We start from the raw sequence: 19,429 nt of genomic DNA on the forward strand, positions 1-19,429 counted from the left end.
GCTTGCACACACGGAGCCCTTGGCACTTGGTCATTATTTTCATTAACACCCATTCCTAAAGGATGCTGGCGATCCTGGGGATAAGGAGTTGGCTCAGGCCTCAGGGGCAAAGTCTGGCCAGGGGTCGGGGCAAGGCAAAACAGGTGGCCCTGAGCAGAGCTCCAATCTGAGCAAAGGAAGTCAAGGATGTAGCTCATGAAGATAGACTGTGCTTACCCAGAAGGGGCTCAGTGGTAATCATTGCTACCCACTTTCAATCAATCAATCAATCAATCAATTAATCAATCAGACACATACATAGCATTTTGTTATGTGCCAAGGGCTATATAAGAGCTTTTCAAATAGTACATCATTAGTCCTCACAATAACCCTATGAGAGAGAGAGAGAGAGAGAGAGAGAGAGAGAGAGAGAGAGAGAGGGGTTCTATCACTACCTTCATTTTACGGGGGGTGGGGAGTGGAACTGAAGCACAGGAAGTTTTGTTTTAATAACTTGTCTAGTGTCATTCATTTACTATGTTGTAGAGCCTGGGTTTGAACCCAGGCAATCTGGTTTCAGCGTCCATGCTTTCAACCGTCACATTTTGCTTCTAACTCCAGCTCACCTTACTGATTAAGGGGATAAGAGATGTGCGGGTAAGGCAAGGCTGGGAGTCTGGGAATGGCTGGCTTAGAGAGCTGCTCATCCCTCATGTGAGCTTGTTTCCCTGTTCCTACGTTGGCCAAACCAGTTTTATCTCCCCACCTTTCCGATGGAATGCTTATGAAAACACACAAATATGGCCATGTTTGACGGCTCCAGGTCCTGGAACACCATTCAGCGATATGCACATATCAAACCACCAACCGAAACTCAGAATAAATCTTGAGGCAGAAAGTGGGGCCGAATGGGTGAAAAGGCAGGAGGCAGGTTCAACCTCCCATCCCCATTCTGTGGGACTTGTGTTCTCAAGAGGTCAGAATCCTCAGTTCCTACTCCTCACCCAAGCCACACTCCCCCCACCACGTAGAGCTACCCGCGCTGTCTGCTACCGGGGTGGGAGTGCATCAGGGGAGCCGATGGGCATCTGGGGTGTGATGTTGGCTCAGGGAAGAGGTTGACCCTGAGACAAACATGGGAGTTCAGGGGTTGGACTCTGAAATTACACCTTGCACAATTTCTTTAGGAATATGTGACCTTCTGACATGGCCAGCTGGCTGGCTCATGAGAGTCTCACTCTGCACGAGCCATCAGATTCACATAAATATGAGGCAGAAACTGGAAAGTTAGAGACAGGGTTAGAGGGTGTCATTTGAGCCAGCTCACTGGCATGTGTCTTGGGTCCGAGGACTCAAATAGCAGACAGGTGGACAGTGAGGAGGACTCAGAAAAATCTCATTTCATTTACCAGAAAAATCTTATGTCTGGACAGACTTTTCTTCCCTGCCTCCCTTCATTGTCAAGGGTGAGTAAATACGGAGGAAAAAAGGCTGTGGGATCTCTGAGAAAATCGTCGCCATAAAATAGAGAACTCATGATGCAGAGAAAGAACTTACTTTTGAAAAAGACCGATTATGGTAAACTAAAGACCATTTTATGACACATCTAAATTTGTCTTTTCAGCAAAATTCAGAGAAACATGCAGTTTCGTGATGCAAGATATGAAAAACTAGTTGATGATACACCAATATAAGACACGAAGGGAGCAAAGTTGAGAAGAGTTAGAAATAAAAGAAAACATCAACAAAATCGACAAAGATGAAATATAAAGAAATAAAATTAACATGAACATTAGATGCAGCACAAAGGCAGAATTGGCAATGCAGAAAATAGAGTCAATAGTCACTTAAACTATATGTGCTTCAGTGTCATTATCTGTTCAATGCAGATAAAAGTGTCTGTAGATTTGAGTAGTAAATGAAATAAAGCATATAAAGCTCTTAGCAGAATATCTGGGATGAGGCACGCCTTTAATAAATATTTGCCATTAATTTTACAATTAAAAACCTTAATAGGGAGTGCCTAGGTGGCTCAGTTGGTTGGATGTCCAACTTTGAATTTTGACTCGGGTCATAATCTCAGGGTCATGAGATCAAGCCCCAGGTCGAGCTCTGCGCTGACATGCGAGGCCTGCTTGGGATTTTCTCTCTCCTCTCTCTGCCCCTCCCCTGCTCGTGCTCTCTCTTTCTCTGTCCCTCTCTCTAAAAAATTTTTAAAAGACCTCTAATTAAAAAAAAAAAAACTAATATGATCACAAAAGAAATGGTTTTAAATATATTTTATTGTGCATTTGCACGAATAGTAGGCAAAGTAGATATTATTAGACTTGAAATCAGAAATCTTGCATAAACTTGAAAACCAGCAAAATAGTAAGAGAAAAAAGCAGAGATTAAATATATAGCAGACAGAAAATGGTGCTCCATCAGAGATCACTGCCTTTCCTAAAGAACAGACCATTGAGTATATTATTTCATATACATGCAATACTTTAACACATTTCCAAAAAATTCAAAATAAAAGCAAAATTTTTATTTTTATTTTTTTATTTTTTTATAAGTTTATTTACTTTTGACAGAGACAGAGTGTGAGCATGAGCATGAGCAGAGAGAGAGGGAGACACAGAACCCGAGCAGGCTCCAGGCTCCAAGCTGTCAGCACAGAGCCTGACGCGGGGCTCGAACTCACGAACCGTGAGATCATGACCTGGGCCGAAATCGGATGCTTTAACCGACTGAGCCACCCAGGTGCCCCAAAAGCAAAATTTTAAAAGGAGTCAGAACAACAAATGAAATAACCATCGAAGGTGAACTAGAGGAAACTTTCTTGATCTTAAGAAAAAACAAAGTATATTAATGGGATTCCACAGACAACTTAATTTTGCTTAAACTTTGCTTACCACATCTCCCTCTTGGAGAGCAAGACCCAATGCCTACTTTCCTTGGAACCCCAGCTTGGCAAAGGCTGACCTACATACAACCAGGTTAACTAGACCCTCTATGATCTGGCTCTCTGTTACAACTCTAATCTTAGCAGCTTCTACTCTCCCCCTTCTCATTCTACCCCAGTCACATTGTCCTTCCCATTAATCCTTGGATATACCAGGCATGCTCCCGGTTTAGGGTCTCTCCATAAGCTGTTCCCTGTCTGGAATGTTCTTTGCTAGAGCCACACAACTAGCTCCCTCACTTCCTTCAGGTTTTTATTCGACATCCGACTGCAGGGTTCCCTATGACCCTGTTGAAAATGTCCACGTGTCCAACTCCCTGTACCTTTCCTCAGCTTTATCCTTGCTCCAACATGTATCACCATCAAAATCTCTATTTGGCTCATCTCTCCCTCACTAGAATGCCAGCTCCATGAAGGCAGAGATCTCTCTCTATTCCATTCACTGCTGTTGAGATCATTGCTTCACATACAGGAGGCACCCAACAGATACATGTTGAATATGTGCAATAGTAGATGAATGAATCCTACAGGCAGACAGGAAAAAAAAAACCTCAGGTTTCCTATAAAGGACAAGGGTCAGACCGCTGGCAGACTCCGCCACAACTCTGAAGACTACAAGACAATAGGACAATATCTATGGGTTTTTAGAGGAAAAGGTTATGACACAAAAACACTATTCTCAGTCAAGTTGTTCATTTGTGAAAACAACAGAAAGATGGATGTGCAAAGCATACTGTTGATGAGCTCCCCCTAAAATACAAAAACAAAGCAAATAAACTCTTTGAAGGTATACATACATGAATGAGATGAATCAAAGTTGGAGACCTACCCAAAGTTGGGTAAATCAAGATGTAAAGTCAGAGTAGAGAATATTAAAACCAGTTAAACATAGAACTGAGTCCGTTATATTATTTTAATGACCATAAATATGGTTACTTAGCAATGGTGCTATTATCTAAAAACAATTCCTGGAAAAGATGAGCACAATATAAACAAATATATAATTAAAAATTATTAATCCAGGTTTAAAATTTCTAGATTATATTAATGAAACATGAAAGTGAGGAAGGAATTGGAGGTAAATTTAAAAAATTTTTTTAATGTTTATTTATTTGTGAGAGAGAGAGACAGAGTGTGAGTGGGGGAGGGGCAGAGAGAGAGGGAGACACAGAATCTGAAGCAGGCTCTAGGCTCTAAGCTGTCAGCACAGAGCCCGACTCAGGGCTCGAACTCAACAAACCATGAGATCATGACCTGAGCTGAAGTCAGACGCTTAATCGACTGAGCTACCCAGGTTCCCCTTGGAGGTAAATTTTAAAATGCTTCCTTGCTCCTTGTTTAGAGGAGGAGCCAATAAAAATGACTTAATTCATTGCACTGATGAACAGACAAATACAGGTTCAAGTACAAATTTTACAAAGAAAAGACAATCCCTTAGAGAAATATAAGAAAGTATTATACTCTTCAAAAGAAAGCACAGAACACAGTTAATGGGAATATTTTTGTATATTATTACTCATGCTTTTTCATATTTTAAACATTTTTCAAAATTCAGAAATTAGGCACAGTGCTCATAGAAAATATAACTAATGGCAAAAAAAAAAATCAAAGAACAGAAAGTATAAAATAGCAGTGCAGTAAGACCTAAAATTCTGGATCTTTAAATGGAATAAAATTTTATCAACATATAGCCATTTAGATTAGATTAAGGCAAGCAAGTAGACAACAGAAATTAACTATAAGTTTTGTACAAAATTTAAACCTAAGTCAAAATGACACAGAAAGATAAGATAGGATTTAACATGAAAAACACAAAGCTACAGACAACAAACTGAGGGTTGCTGGAAGGGTATTGGGTGGGGGGGATGGGCTAAATGGGTGATGGGCATTAAGGAGGGTGCTTGTTGGGATGACACTGGGTGTTATGTATAAGTGATGAATCACTGGGTTCTACTCCTGAAACTACACTGTATGTTAACTAATTTGAATTTAAATAAATAATTTTTTTAAAAAGCACAAAACTAAAATAATTCCATTTTAATAAGGAAGCAATCCATAACAAGAAAAATAATAGTCATGAATCTTGTTGTGCCAAATAACATAACATTAAAATTCATAAAATGAAGACTGTTAGCAATACAAAGAAAAGTGATAAAACAGAGGAGTGGCAGTGGCATTTAATATACCTCTCTCTGTCTTTGACAGATTGTGTAGATAAAGTATAAGTAAGGATATTGATGAGTTGAGAAACATGTATTTTTTGCCTGTGTCTATCACACCAAGGGCTTCTTGACCCTTGGAGATATAGATAAAATTTTTCCAGTTCCCACTTCCATGACTTAGGGCTGTCAGATGCTCCCTAAAACCTATCAACCTCACCTTTCCCTGTTTCTCTGGGTTTTCTTTTTTGAGTTGTGTGATCTGTACACAGGTTTCTATGAAAAACCCAGTTAAGCCAAGTATTTTTGGAGTTAGTAACTCTCTAGAAGATTTTGGCCATGCCACATGGAAGGATCACATAGCTCAGTGCCCAGTACTCTGCCCATCCCTTCACAAGTGATTTCCTTTCCATAAGCCCATACTCTTCATGTACTCTTCCTAGGGTATGATATGACCCTAGGAAATACATCTGGTCCCCCTATTTCAGTGGGCTCTTTCCAGATTACCAGCCCCTATGAATCCAAATTGTTTTCCCTACCTTCCTTAGAATTCTGATAAACAAAGCCTTTCAATCTCTTGATAAAATTATTATTATTGATAATGCAACTGCCTCCAAATTTTGTTTTTTTTAAATTTTTTATTTTAGAGGGTGGGGGAGAAGGACAGAGAGAGAGAGAGAGAGAGAGAGAGAGAGAGAGAGGGAATCTTAAGCAGTTTCCCATGCTCAGCACGGAGTCTGATGTGGGGCTCGATCCCATGAACCGTGAGATCATGACCCCTATTAGATAATGCTGTGTTCCCTTCTGTGATGCACATCCTAAAGGGGATACTGTGTTCTAGGAAAAAACTTCTTTTCAGGAACTCTTGTATAATAAGACAAATTGATCCTATATTAACCAGAAAGAAAAACCTCAATGTTTTACCTAAAATAAAAGCTATAGAAGTCAAATTGTTAGAGCTCAAAATAATAAAAGTAGGAAACATTAAGGAAAGGAAAGATTAGAGGGAAAATATTAATTAGTGGAAAGGAAAACCAAACCTTTGGGTTGAAGAGAACCTCAGCTACCTAGCAGTCGTGAGATATTTAGGTGAAAGGAATGAGAACATTATTTAGGAAACCTAAGGAACGTGGCCAAAACTGTACACAAAGATAAATACATTTCATCAAGTGAATTCATTGTTAAAATAACACAAAAATCAGAGAAGCATTTTATTCAAGAAATTAGCAGAAAACATGCATTTTGGGAAAACAGGTGAAAAGTGATATTCAAGGGCAAAAGCAGAAACTAATGATGTAGAAAGTAGAAACAGAAAAATTGCCAACTAAATGCAAGGGAAGTTCTGGATATGTCAATAAGATCTCTTTCATAACTAATAAAAAGATCAAACTATGGATACAGAACATTAGAAGTGAAAAAGGGCAGTTAACATCACAAAGATAGTTTTTAACAATGATAAACCAAAAACCAAACCCAGGTACATCTTTTCTGATTTATAGTCTAATTTTTAATCTCATTGATAATTGTTTCATAGCATAAAGAGAAAAGCAAAATTAGCAAAATTTCATACTCGAACCATATAAAGACAGAAAACTCAAGGTCAATCTTACTTTTGAATGTAGATACCAAAAAATGTAAAACACCACGTCTAATATTAAAAGAATAATAAACCATGAACATATAAGAATTATGTTAGGACTGCAAGGGTAGCTTAAAACCAGGAAATCTATATTAAAAAATTAAGTTTCTGTCTGCTACTCTGTCAGGTGAAAATGCTTGGGTGAACTTTGAGATTTGAGATTGTATGCCCTTTTATTGACTGTCTCTGTGGAATATGAAAAATTCACACCATGGGATGGAGAATTCTGAGACGATCTCAGGAAGGCTGGCAGTCATCCTTCAGAGGAGCTGAGAACAATGAGAGGCCCATGGTATCCATATTAAAAATCAGAGTGGAGGAAACAATGGCTTCATATATGAGTCCTCATTTAAAGCCACAGGATAGATACTGCAAATTACGGGCATTGATTTGTAACCAAGCTACTACTCACATGTGCAGTGTATGCCACAAGGGATGAAGCAATGGAGATTTGCTTATTTAACAATGGCCAATGATTTTATAAAGTAATGTCAATGGAGCCAAGAAGTCAATTATAATGTAAGAACAGGTCAAATGTAAAAACAAACAAACAAACAAACAAACAAAAAACAACACCCAATATTACACTTTGATGAAGACTGTAAAAGAAGTTGGTAAAACTCAATATCTATTTATGATTTTAAAATTCTTAGTTAACACAGGTTTAAAGACTCCTTACTCAACAAAATTTTGGTCTTAAAACCAATAGTCAATCCATACATAATGGTGAAACACAAAAACAATTTTCACTGAAATCAAGAAGAAGAATGCCCCTCTGCCCAGTTGAGGCCAGAAACATCTCCCTAGTTGTGATAAACAAAAATATCTCCAGATATTGGTCCCTGGGGGGCAAAACCATCCCTAGTTGAGAATCACTGTTTTAGAAGTTCTGGTAAATGCAATGAGACCATTTAATTTAATCTAGTAAATGCAATGAGACAATGTGATTTTTTAAATTATAAATTACAACTTTTGAAAGAAAAAAATCGTCATTCCTTGCTGAAGATGTGTTTAGCAGCTTTCTAGAAAGCTGAAAAGAATTAACTACCTAGAATCTTTATTGGGAGTAATGAAAAGAGTTCAAAAAGTGGCTGGATATGGAATAAATATGTACACAAAAATGTTTCCAAAATTCCAATAACACCTAGTTAGAAAATATAATGAACCAAAAGATTTTATCCCAGTAGTGACTGTAATAGAAAATAGAAATAGTAATAGAAAATTGTGAGAAATAAATGAACCAAGATATGTACTGGAATACATATTAATTATATATACATATCCAATATATACATATCCAGTTTTATGGAAAAGGGTATCCTTGGACCCACTTCCAGAGAGTGATCTTTTAAAACTAAAGATGTGTTACTGATTGCTAAACACTGTCAGTGGCTTGCCACTGCCTGCAAGATAAAGACCTGTCTATAACATGCCTACTCTGGCCATTGCTGACCCATGCAGAGGTTTGCTCCTGCTCCCTCCCGGGGCTTCAGGAGGGCTCGGGACATTTGAATGCACTATCACTTGCCATTTAGTTCTGCTCTTTCCCAACCTGTACACCCCCAGAACATTCATTTTATATAACATAATTTTCAACTCCTGGACCACCCCCATTGCCCTTCTCTGTATACATTCCATTAATCAAAATCTGTCTTTGAAGTGTGGGTTCTAGCTCTAAAAAATAGTGTGGAGGTTGCTCAAAAAGTTAAAAATAGAACTACCCTATGACCCACAATAGCACTGCTAGGAATTTATCCAAAGGATACAGGAGTCCTGATGCATAGGGGCACATGTACCCCTATGTTTATAGCAGCATTTTCAACAATAGCCAAATTATGGAAAGAGCCCAAATGTCCATCAACTGATGAATGGATAAAGAAGATGTGGTTTATATATACAATGGAATACTACTTGGCAATGAGAAAGAATGAAATCATGCCATTTGCAGCAACATGGATGGAACTCAGGGTATTATGCTAAGTGAACTAAGTCAGAGAAAGACAGATATCATATGTTTTCACTCATATGTGGATCTTGAGAAACTTAACAGAAGCCCATGGGGGAAGGGAAGAGGAAAAAAAATAGTTACAAACAGAGAGGGATGGAGGCAAACCATAAGAGACTCTTAAATACAGAGAACAAACTGAGGGTTGATTGCGGGGGGAGGGAAGGGAAAGTGGGTGATGGACATTGAGGAAGGCACTTGTTGGGATGAGCACTGGATGTTGTATGTAAACCAATTTGACAATAAATTATATTAAAAAAAATAAAGTGTGGGTTCTAGAATTGAATGTGTGTGGTATGACCAGAGTAAAGCATTGTCCCCTTTTTTGTCTTAATACTTTACTTATCTATTCATTAACATTTCTAAAATGTGGATGGACCTTCATTTAATTCCTGGCTTTGCTTGTTATTAGCCACACGTATGACCTCTTTGAGCCTCAGTTTCTCCTTTAACAAGAGGTGAATAACAATGCCTCCTCACCCTGTTGTGATAGTAGTTCATGACACTTCTTCTTTTTCCCTTTCTGTGTCTCAGTTAGTCATCTCCTCAGTCTCCTCCCATCTTTCCCCCTTCTTCATCATCACGCTGTCCATGCAAACATGTTGTGTTTGCTGGGCTGTTGTTGAAGCTGACACCTTGGATTCCCTGCCTCCATTTGCTCCCCATCGAATCCTCTTTGCGAAGCCATCATTGTAAAACACAGCTTATATATATGACTCCTCTGCCAGTACTTTGATGGCTCCCCACTGCCTCCCAAAGCTCAAACTTTCCATCTACAGTTGATCTGTGTCTACCTTTCTGGCATCATCTCCCACTCCCTTCCTCAGGGCATCCCACACCCCAGTCTTGGTCAGAAGGTCCTTGACTTGACAAGCCATGGCCTAAGAGAGGAGATATTTCTACCTGGGTCTTCCCCTAAAAGGATTCTCAACCAAGAAAGAAAAGATCATAACAGAATGTCTTTCCTTGGAGATGCACCAAACTGCTTCTTACCAGAGGGAGGGACCAAGGTAGGGCTGCTGGACTGGCTGGAAGCAACAAGGATTCCGGGAGGATTTCTCTTCCAGAGCTGGAGAACCAGCCCTGGGGCTCTGGAGGCCCCATTTCTGAGCACAACAGCCTTCCCCAACCCAACACCTCATTGGTCATGGACGCTTCCATTTCACGGTCAATTGGCCATAATTTCAATTATGTAGGAAGCTTTTATTTTACATGCAAATTCCAAAATGACTCAGAAATCTGTGGAGAGGCCGAGGTATAAAGGACTAGGAGTTTAGGCCCGGGAGATGGGAATATCCCTATCTATATTCTACATAACTATCCCTACCGGCCCCAGCACACTCAGAGGGTGCTGTGAGCAATGCCTATTAAGAGAATATGGAAGATACAGTATCTGGAACATTGCAGACAGTAAAATGTATATCTAAGACGTGTTTATCTTTTTTTGCTGTTTATTTATTTATTGAGGTGGGGGGAGAGAGGGAGACAGCAGGGGAAGTCAGAGAGAGAGGGAGAGAAAGAGTCCTAAGTAGGCTCCACACTGTCAGTGCAGAGCCTGATGTGGGGCTTGAACTCATGAACCATGAGATGATGACCTGAGCCAAAATCGAGTCAGATGCTTAACCATCTGAGCCACCCAAGCAGCCCTCTTAAAACACCTTAATATCAATACAATCACAAATAAAAAACTTTTTTTCATTGGGCAGAGTCTTGCATTTTGATTTGGAAGTCCAAGCCCCAATCAAGGGAGAGGATTTTAGCCTCTGATGGGATGAGTTTCTCCCTCCTCTCTGCCTTGGCTTAAGCTGACAAAGCAGACTCAGGCAGAGGGGCTTCGACGCAGGCTGTCCAAGATCTGTCCCCACGTGGAACCTAACAAATGGCAGGGGGAACCTATGTTCGAAAGGTTCTCAATCTCGGTTGTCCATTAGGATCACCTGGGCAGCTTTTTTAAAAGCCCTGATTCCCAGGCCAGGCCATACCCCAGGCCAAGTGAGTCTGAACCTCTCAGGTTGGGGCCCAGACTTCAGGAATTTTTCAAGCTCCCTTGGGACTGCGACATTCAGCAGAGGTTAAACACCCTCGTCCTTCTCTCCCCTGAGAAGGAGTCTACGAACACTGCTACATATGCTGAGACCCTACTATGCTTCAGGCACTGTGCTGGGAGATTTTCTTACACTGAAACTTCATAACAATGCTGAGGAGTAAGTATTATCTTCTCCATTTCCAGGAATTAGCAGCCCGGGGGAGCGAAGTGGCTTGTCCAGTGTTACTTCGACCCAAGGAAGGGGTGGGGTCGGGAGACAAAGCAGGTCTTCTCAGCTCCAGAGCCTGTGCAAGCTGCATGCGCTATGAGAATGGAACCACCCATGCTAGGCCTAGGGTAGGTTTTGGGCTATCACCCTGCCTGTCCTAAATGGGTTTGAAGGGTGTTTATGCTCCTCTGTGTCCTTAGAGGGAAAAGTGCCAGCTGAAGCAAGAGCTGAGAGGCAAGAAGTAAGCACATGCATCCCATTCCTGATCTCACTGAATCTTCTGCAATAATCTCAGCGTTCTGTGCCATCCTGCACGTACGCTCACAGGCGCTTTCACCCACAAACCCAGACGTGCACACACGTGCACTCAGACATGGAACCAATCTTGCAGGGAACGTACTATATGCCAGGCACTGGATGCGTGTATATCATGCCCTGTGTATAGGGAGGTGGTTTATTGAACAAGAGGTTAAATGTGTAAGCTCGGAAGATGTATGACTTGGATGTTGAGCGCAGTTTTCCAGCTGTGTAAACTTAGTCAAGTCAGTTAAGTCAAAATTTTTTCTTTTCCTGCCGTTCTTGTTCTTCTCGAGAATTTATGCGCACGTTTCTCTGGGCGAGGAGCTGGAGGCAGCTCGTAAGCCAGTGTCCTCAGAGTCTCTCCCTGAAGTCGGCCAAGGCTCTGGTGGCGGCAGCTGTGTCTGTCCTGATCCCTCTCATGCTGAGGTGTCAGCTTCCACGGGGATCAGGTATCAAGCCAGGACCAGTCAAGGCCAGCCAAAGGTGACCTGGAGGCCGGGGTGTCCGTGCGGGCATGTAGTACTGTGTGGGCATAAACTCAACTCTTCCTGATACCTTGCGTGGTGGGGGCAGGTGTGGGCCTCCTTCCTCCCTCCTAGGCTTCACCTGGTTGCTCAGAGTGCTGAGGCCTTGTCTCTACCCTCTCAGACGGACAGACAGATGGACATCCCCAGGGACGTAGCCCAGTACAGTGGCGAAGAGCATGGGCTCTGGCCTCAGGCCCATCTGACCCATCTGGGTACTCCCAGCCTTCCTCTGTGCTCAGCTCACGGCCTGGTGCACAATTATAGATCTCTGATGTTGAACCATAGGTATGAGTCTATTCCCCTTATTTTAATGCCCAAGTTTGTTCAATTTTCCTGGCTTTAGTCCTTAAAAAACAAACAACAACACCCCCCCCCCCCCACAAAAGGGATTTAGAAAATGTGGGATCTATCAGAGTCCTTTCCTCCTTGCTGTCACTTATCTGGGCTCTGCAGTGTCACAGTGGAAACAAAATGGGCCAAGCTGGACAGCTGAACACAGACCCTTTGCCTAGAATCCCCAGAGACCCTCAGGAAACCACTGTGACAGAACAGCTACACCAACATGGGCTGGGGAGTCGGTAGACCCAGAATCTGGATTCCATTCCTGTGCAACCCTGGGTAAATTACTTAATGAATCTGAGTCTCAGCTTTTTGCTACACCCAACACAAGGTCATGTTCCCCTATTAGAGATGTTTACTCTATAGGCCTTATCCTTTCTGCCATCAGACTTTTATTTTCGGGGATGACTTTATTGCTATCTATTCCACTCAAATCTGAGCTCTCTGAAATAGGAACCTTGTCTAACTTGCTCACTGCTATAACTCCAGGTTAACCCAGAGCCTGAAATTTGGTAGGTGCTTACAAATATTTGTTGAATGATGAACTCAAGAGTGCCCAGGCTCATGCAGTCAGACTCACTGATTTAACAAGTGGCCTGCGGGCATCATGACAACAGGCATCCCAATAAGTGGATCCATTTTACAGATCAGACAACAGGCCTCTTTGCCTCCAGACTGATCTGTGTCAGACAGAGAAAAAGAGTGCTGGGGAAGTCAGGCTTCCCTCCACCCTGTAGGCCCATTCACATGGGACTTAGAAACGAGGTCAGAATATAAGAGATGGGTGAAGCAATGTGTAGCCTCCTGTCTCCCCAGCAAGGACATCTAGCTACGAGGACAGAGCCTGGGGCTGGGAGTCAGGAAGCAGAGCCCTGCGGATGTAGCTGAAGACCTAAGAGGATAATCTGGAGGTCACTGATAATATCACCCAGTTGTCATAGGATTAAATGAGGTCATGTGATTCAAGCATCAAGTAATGATAGCAGTGGATTAGGACACATTGAATAAAAGAAGAACTTCTGAGTCCATAGAGTTAGAAAGAAATAGACTCATGTATTATATATTCACATAAATAGATGGGGAAAAGGGAAAGTTCTTATGGTATTCTTACAGTAGAATGTTGCTGGGAAATGTAGAATACATGACAAATTTAGAAAAATCACCATGTTGCCACCATTACAGTAATAACCGATTCAGGCAAGAGTCATCAACAGACAATAAAACGAGTGAGTGCAAGGATAGTTATATATCTCTCCACAAATTACTTACAGATAACAAAGGGAAAACAATACCTTTTACAGTGGAGGAACCTGAGGTCCTCACATTAACCAGGTGACCGAAGTCAACATCACCAGTAATGGGGCAGATACGACTCACTGAGAAAGACACATCACTTCTGTTACTTCAGCCCAAGATTCATAACGCGGGTCTAATCAAGCCAACAAGCTGATGGACCTTCTGCAAAATAACAGGTCTGAACTCCTCCAAAAATTTCAAGGTCATGAAAGACAGTGAGAGGTGAACTGTCCTAAACGGAGGGAGTCTGGAGAGACGTGGCAAGTAAAGGCAATATGTGATCCTGGACCAGACTCTCAACTAGGAAAATAAGTCAACTTGAGCGTGAATGGGAGAACTGGCAAAGTTTGAATATGGACCATGAACTACATAAGAGTATTGCATCTGTGTTGATTTCCTGATCTTGGCCATTGTACTCTGATTATGTAAGAGAATGTCCTTGTTCTTAGGAAACACACCCTAAAGTCTTTAGGGGTTAAGAGGGAAGTGAGATAATGCATCAGAGGCCATGGCTCCGGACACAACTAGAGACTGGATACGAGGCTGCTTTCTTGGGTGTTTCCCGGAAATATGCCCCTGGCTGGAAAAACTCAGTCTTTCGACTGGTGCCTCTGTGCCCTGTGGACAAATGTAAGCAGCCTAGAATAAATCCTCAGAGCTGTCACCAATTCATGGAGAGTAGGGAATGTGGATTCTGGTCCATCACAATCCCTGGACCTTCCCACCCCCATGCCATGCTCCCCATTACTCAGGGAATGGGCCAAAGACATAATGTTCTTCTGTTTATGTACGATCTATGCTCCCAGTCAGAACCCACTAGAAAATACGTTGAAACAAAATTAACTTGACAGGGAAATGGATATTTGAATGAAGCTTCTCCTTAAAACAATAATTTATCATGTTCCGCCGTACGTCTTCGCAAAACCAGGATCACGGGTGGTTTAGCTGAAATGAGGGAATTCATTACTCCCCGAAACATCTCTGGGACTCATTTCACAGGGGTTAGGGATTGTGGTGAGTGAGCCGGGGAACAGACACCTGCTGTCTGAACCCATCGGACACTGCTGGGCCCTTTGCACGCGCAGCCCCCTCGAACCCTCACAGTTACCCTGGAGAAAAGGATCAATGCCGGACTTCACAGAGGTGAATGTCTGGCCGGGAAGTGACTGGCCACTTTTTGAGGTGGGAAGACTCGTCATCACGCTCATCAAGGCTGTAACGGGTTGCCTCTCTCCCTCCATAGCTTGCCAACCTCCTAGGTGAGCCAGGCCTGTTCCCGGGGATGTGAGCAGCCACAAACCCAGTCTTGCAGCTGGGGAGCCCTCAGCCCGGTTCCACCACACGTATTCCTCCTGGGCGCTCTTACAGATGTCTCACAGATGTTGTGGAACGAGGAGCCTCAGTTAGAGGGCTCAGGAAGGCAGCTCATGTAATTTAATCAATTATTCATTCTTTGACCAGAAACTGTGCACCTACTATGTGGACTCTGGGGAGGTTACACGGAGCTTGGAATCTAGTCTCAGAATCTGCTCCTTGGATCAGAGTATTACCTGAGAACTTGATAGAAATGCAAATTCTCAGGCCCCACTCCAGACCTACTGAGTCAGAAAGCCCAGCAGTCTTGTCTTCGCAAGCCCTCACGGTGATTCAGATGCAGGCTAAGTTTTGAGAACTATACTGGAGGGCACGTAAAACAATGACAGACTGTTTTTGCAAGAGCCAGGGACGGAGGTCTCTGATAACTTGAAGGTTCTGGGCCTTGTAAACAGAACCCAGGATTGCACAGAAATGTCCATCTCACTTCCATCTTGTGTGGAAGTCTGCTCTCTCCTTGTCCGTAGACTGAGCAGCACAATGGAGTATCCAGCAAGTGACTATCACCTAGCTCAGCCTGAGCACACTCGTCCTGCTGAATACCCAGGGATGCCCTGAGAGATCTAGGATGGGGGCAGTTAAACATTTTCTTTCTTTTTTAAGTGTTTGTTTATTTTTTGAGAGAGAGACAGAGCATGAGTGGAGGAGGGGCAGAGAGAGAGGGAGACACAGAATCCGAAGCAGTCTCCAGGCTCTGAGCTGTCGGCACAGAGCCTGATGCGGGGCTCGAACTCACGAACCGCGAGATCGTGACCTGAGTCAAAGTCGGACGCTCAACCGACTGAGCCACCCAAGTGCCCCTAGGATGGGGGCAGTTAAAAAGAAGGGACCCACCTGGGCCTCAAGATAGTGAACACCTTCTTAGGTTGTGTCTTCTCTCCTTCTCTCGTTGTCAGTGAGGCAACGAGAATTAACGGTAATCAAAGATTCAACCTGATAGCATCAAAAGTTGCGCAGGGAGTCCGGGAAGTATTTGGGACAATAGGTCACGAATTTTGGTGCACGCACACAAAATTATACAGGGATCTTATAAAAAATTCAGGCTGTCAGGCCGTACCCCTGGCTGATTCTGTGGCAGGCCTGGGGGAGGCCGAGAACTCGCATATTTTACAAGCCCCAGAGTTGTAGTTTGAGGCCATCCTTTGAGAGACATTGTCTTGTGAAATGTGCTCATGGCTTATCACCTGACCCTGCCTGGCTTCTGGGTACCTGGAGACAGGTCTGTGGTTCCATACAGGTTTGTCAGGACAGGATGAGTAACTACTGTCATCTGATGGGTGATAGGGATGAGAAGGGCCTTAACCCTGGCCAGGAGTGGTTAAGGGCACCATAAGCAGCAGAGAAATAACGGAGGTGTTCTCATTTTATAAAAGTTGCTTTGAAATCTAATTAGAATATGAAAGTTGAGCTCTTGGTCTATTTTTAAACAAAGCATGGGTTCAGCAGAAATAATCAATAGTGGGGCTGCGGCAAGCCATGAGCTTTCCTTCAGGATGAGTCCTCGATGAGGGACAAGTGGGAGGAGAAGGAGCAGACTTGTCAGGGGCAGATGGGGGTTTGCGGATGTGGGGAACAGTTAGGAGAAGAGATGGGGAAGGTCATGGAACCTCCAGACCCTCTCCACGTCCCGTCTGGTTCCTGAAGGCCAAGAGTGGGGGGCGGCATCGTGGGTGTTGTGTGGCCTCCCCTGCTCGAGGAGAGGCAGCAAATGCGCCCTGTTCCGAGCGTCGAGCTGTGGCGGCGGTTTAGTGAAAAAGAGCATGACTTTTTGGAGCCATATCCTCAGCTGAAGCTCGGTCCTGCTCACGTACTCACTGTGCCATTCGACAAGTCTTGCAACCTTTCTAAGCCTTTGTTTCCCCATCTGAAAATGGTGATAATAACACCTGGAGCATGATTGACGGTAATTAGAATAGCAATGACAGCTAACATGTGTTGAGCATTGACTATGTGCCTGTATGATTTCAGTTGGTCTTTGCAACCACCCTGTGAAATTCAGAAAAGTAGAAGGGCTTGCCTTACTTATTTAATGCAAATAAAGCATTCAGCCTGGTGTCTGATACAGAGTAGGTGCTCAGTGAATATTTGTTTCCTTTCCCATCCCAGAAGGGGGGGTGGTTAGGAGGCTCCTTCTCGGAGAATTGACTCCTACCTGCTGGTCCTCACCCAGCAGGCGGTGACAGCCCATCGCTGAAGTCTCCTGAGCCAGAGCAAGGCTTCCAGAACCACCGGTGGGGTGTTTCTGACCCTGGGGCTGTCAGTGGCAGAACTGGCTGCTTTGGTAGCGCCTGCATGAGCCCGCGTGCACAGAACCCAGAGACGCTCGTGTGACAGCTACGGTGTCGCTTCCCAGGAACATCCCACGCAGATTTGCCTTCCTTGAAGAAAAGTAACGGCACAAGGCCATTTTTCACTTTTAAATAGCCTTCATTCTATGTCTTAATAAATGCACGTTTGTTGATTTGTGTAAGCATGATGTGGGAAGTCTGCAAATGGATGTAATCTGCACCGAGGGCACATGTAAGCACCAGTGAGCACTTTTGAATAATGAATCCCTCCCGTAAAAGACGGACGCTATTCATAATAATTCCTTGCTTTTCTCATTTTGCCCCGTACGGTAGCGATTAATCAATTTGCAATGTTATGTCACCCGCAACAAATTGCTAGCACCAAGACAAATTTATTGCTTTATGATAAAAGAACTTGTTTAGGTAGAAATAAATTAAATTTGGGGGGCTGTTGTTTGGGCTCGATGTTCACCTAGGTGACCCATAGAGACTGGGCTGGGAAGGTGAGGGTCCGGATGACCCTTGCATTGACCTGGCGCCCAGAGAGGAACACAAAAGCTGGTTGCCGTGAGCCAGAGCGGCTCTGGCGGGAGACAGCTCCATCCGGAGCTCGAGGCGGTTCTCGGGAACGTCTGCTGGGCTCTCCGCGTGAGCAAGTGTAATTTAGAGCTTTGCACAGAGAGGTTTGGACAGTCAGCAAGGCTGCGGGGAAAGCACACCTTCTCTTCCTTCTATACTTCATCTGAATGATAAGATCCCAATTTACCTCACATCACGAGGGAAGGGAGCTTACGTTACAGGAGCTGGAGATGGGGTTCAGAGATCAGAGGGTGACACGGGCCCCAGTGCTTCCATTTATCGAGATTCACTGGAACAGTAAAATAGTGGGGGCAAAAGGCCACGATGGTGTTACCAAAATTTTGGTGTAGTAAGTGTAGCATTCAGGAAATGATGTTTTTAACACGGGCAAAATTTAATTCTGTATAACGGCTCTGTTCACACAGACGCTGTCAAATCTTAATTTAATGCCCTTCGTAGAATAAAGGCCGGGCCGAATGGGTTCCCACCACGGCCTGGGTGACTTGGGGGTATACAACCCCCCTTCCCTGTTATCATGTTCTCAGAAAAGCAGCTCGGGGAAGGGAAGCATTTTGCCTGAGGACAGCAAGGGGGTGTAGAGAAGCATCTGACTTCCAGGATATCACACACGTTTGTCATTAATTTATACTCCATTAATTTGGAATCTGGAGTGGAATCAGGGGCTGGTGCGTTAATTCGGCTCTGCCCCGTCTCTCTCCCTCTCTCCCTCTCCACCCCTCTACCCCCCGTGTGTGTGTGTGTGTGTGTGTGTGTGTGTGTATGTGTGTTGTGTTTCTCTCGTGTGCTGTGTTTCTCTCGGGACAGAGTTTTTTTTTCCTTAAGCAATCCGATAGTCTAACATGACTTGTGAAAAGCAGGTTTCAGTTAGGAAGGATGTCAGTTCCCTTGCCCACGTAAGTGGATTTCTCAGCCCCAGCTCATCAAAATCCATTCCTCTTCGCTCTTAAAGTAGGCACTGGGAACCACCTTCTGGAATACCTTGATACACCCGTTCCACCTGTCAGAAAAAGCACCCCAGTGGCTTTCTTGGGCCATGGTCTCTGTCATCTTGTCTCATTGCAGCCTTGAGGGAGGGGGCACGGAGGCCTCCTGTCTGCAGAGGCTTTGCAGACATTCTGCAGTGTCTGAGCAGACTCTTGGCCGGCCCCAACCCCAGCGCTGACATCCAGAGCCCCGTGAACAATGGGGAACAGAGAACTCAAGCCCTCTGCTGGGACCCTTTCCATACCTTGTGGCTGGAGGGGTCCCAGGGGTTACATGGCAGCCCCAGGGGTTGCCGGACTCACCTGGCGATGGCTTCTTTGTCTTTCACTGCGCCTGCTTGTTGGGCTCCAGCGGCCCAGGTCCTGGCTGCAGGAGTAGCACCCCTCGTGTGCCTGGCCAGGGCTGCCCACTTCCTGGCCGCCTCCCCAGCCGGGGGTCCTGCGGGGGCTCCCGGCCCTCTGTGAGGCTCAGTTGCCCCTGCTCACGCTGCCTGCCCGCTGGCTAATTCTGATTATTTCTCTTTCTCCTTGCTCTCTTGGGCGCCTTTCTTCCTGACCGTGCATTTTCTCTGGGCTCAGGATTAAAAAAAAAAAAAAAAACCCACACTGCTAATATCCTTGTCAGCCTTTTCCTGAATCATTGCTGTGCAGCTCCAGGGAGCCACGGGCCAGTGCCTTCTGGCCGGCAGACTCTGTCCCTGGGCCTTCCTGTCCTCGGGGTCCTGGACCCCCTTCTGC

The sequence above is a fragment of the Herpailurus yagouaroundi genome, unplaced genomic scaffold, assembly GCF_014898765.1.
Source record: "Herpailurus yagouaroundi ecotype Mexico unplaced genomic scaffold, PumYag 196, whole genome shotgun sequence".
Lineage (NCBI taxonomy): Eukaryota > Metazoa > Chordata > Mammalia > Carnivora > Felidae > Herpailurus > Herpailurus yagouaroundi.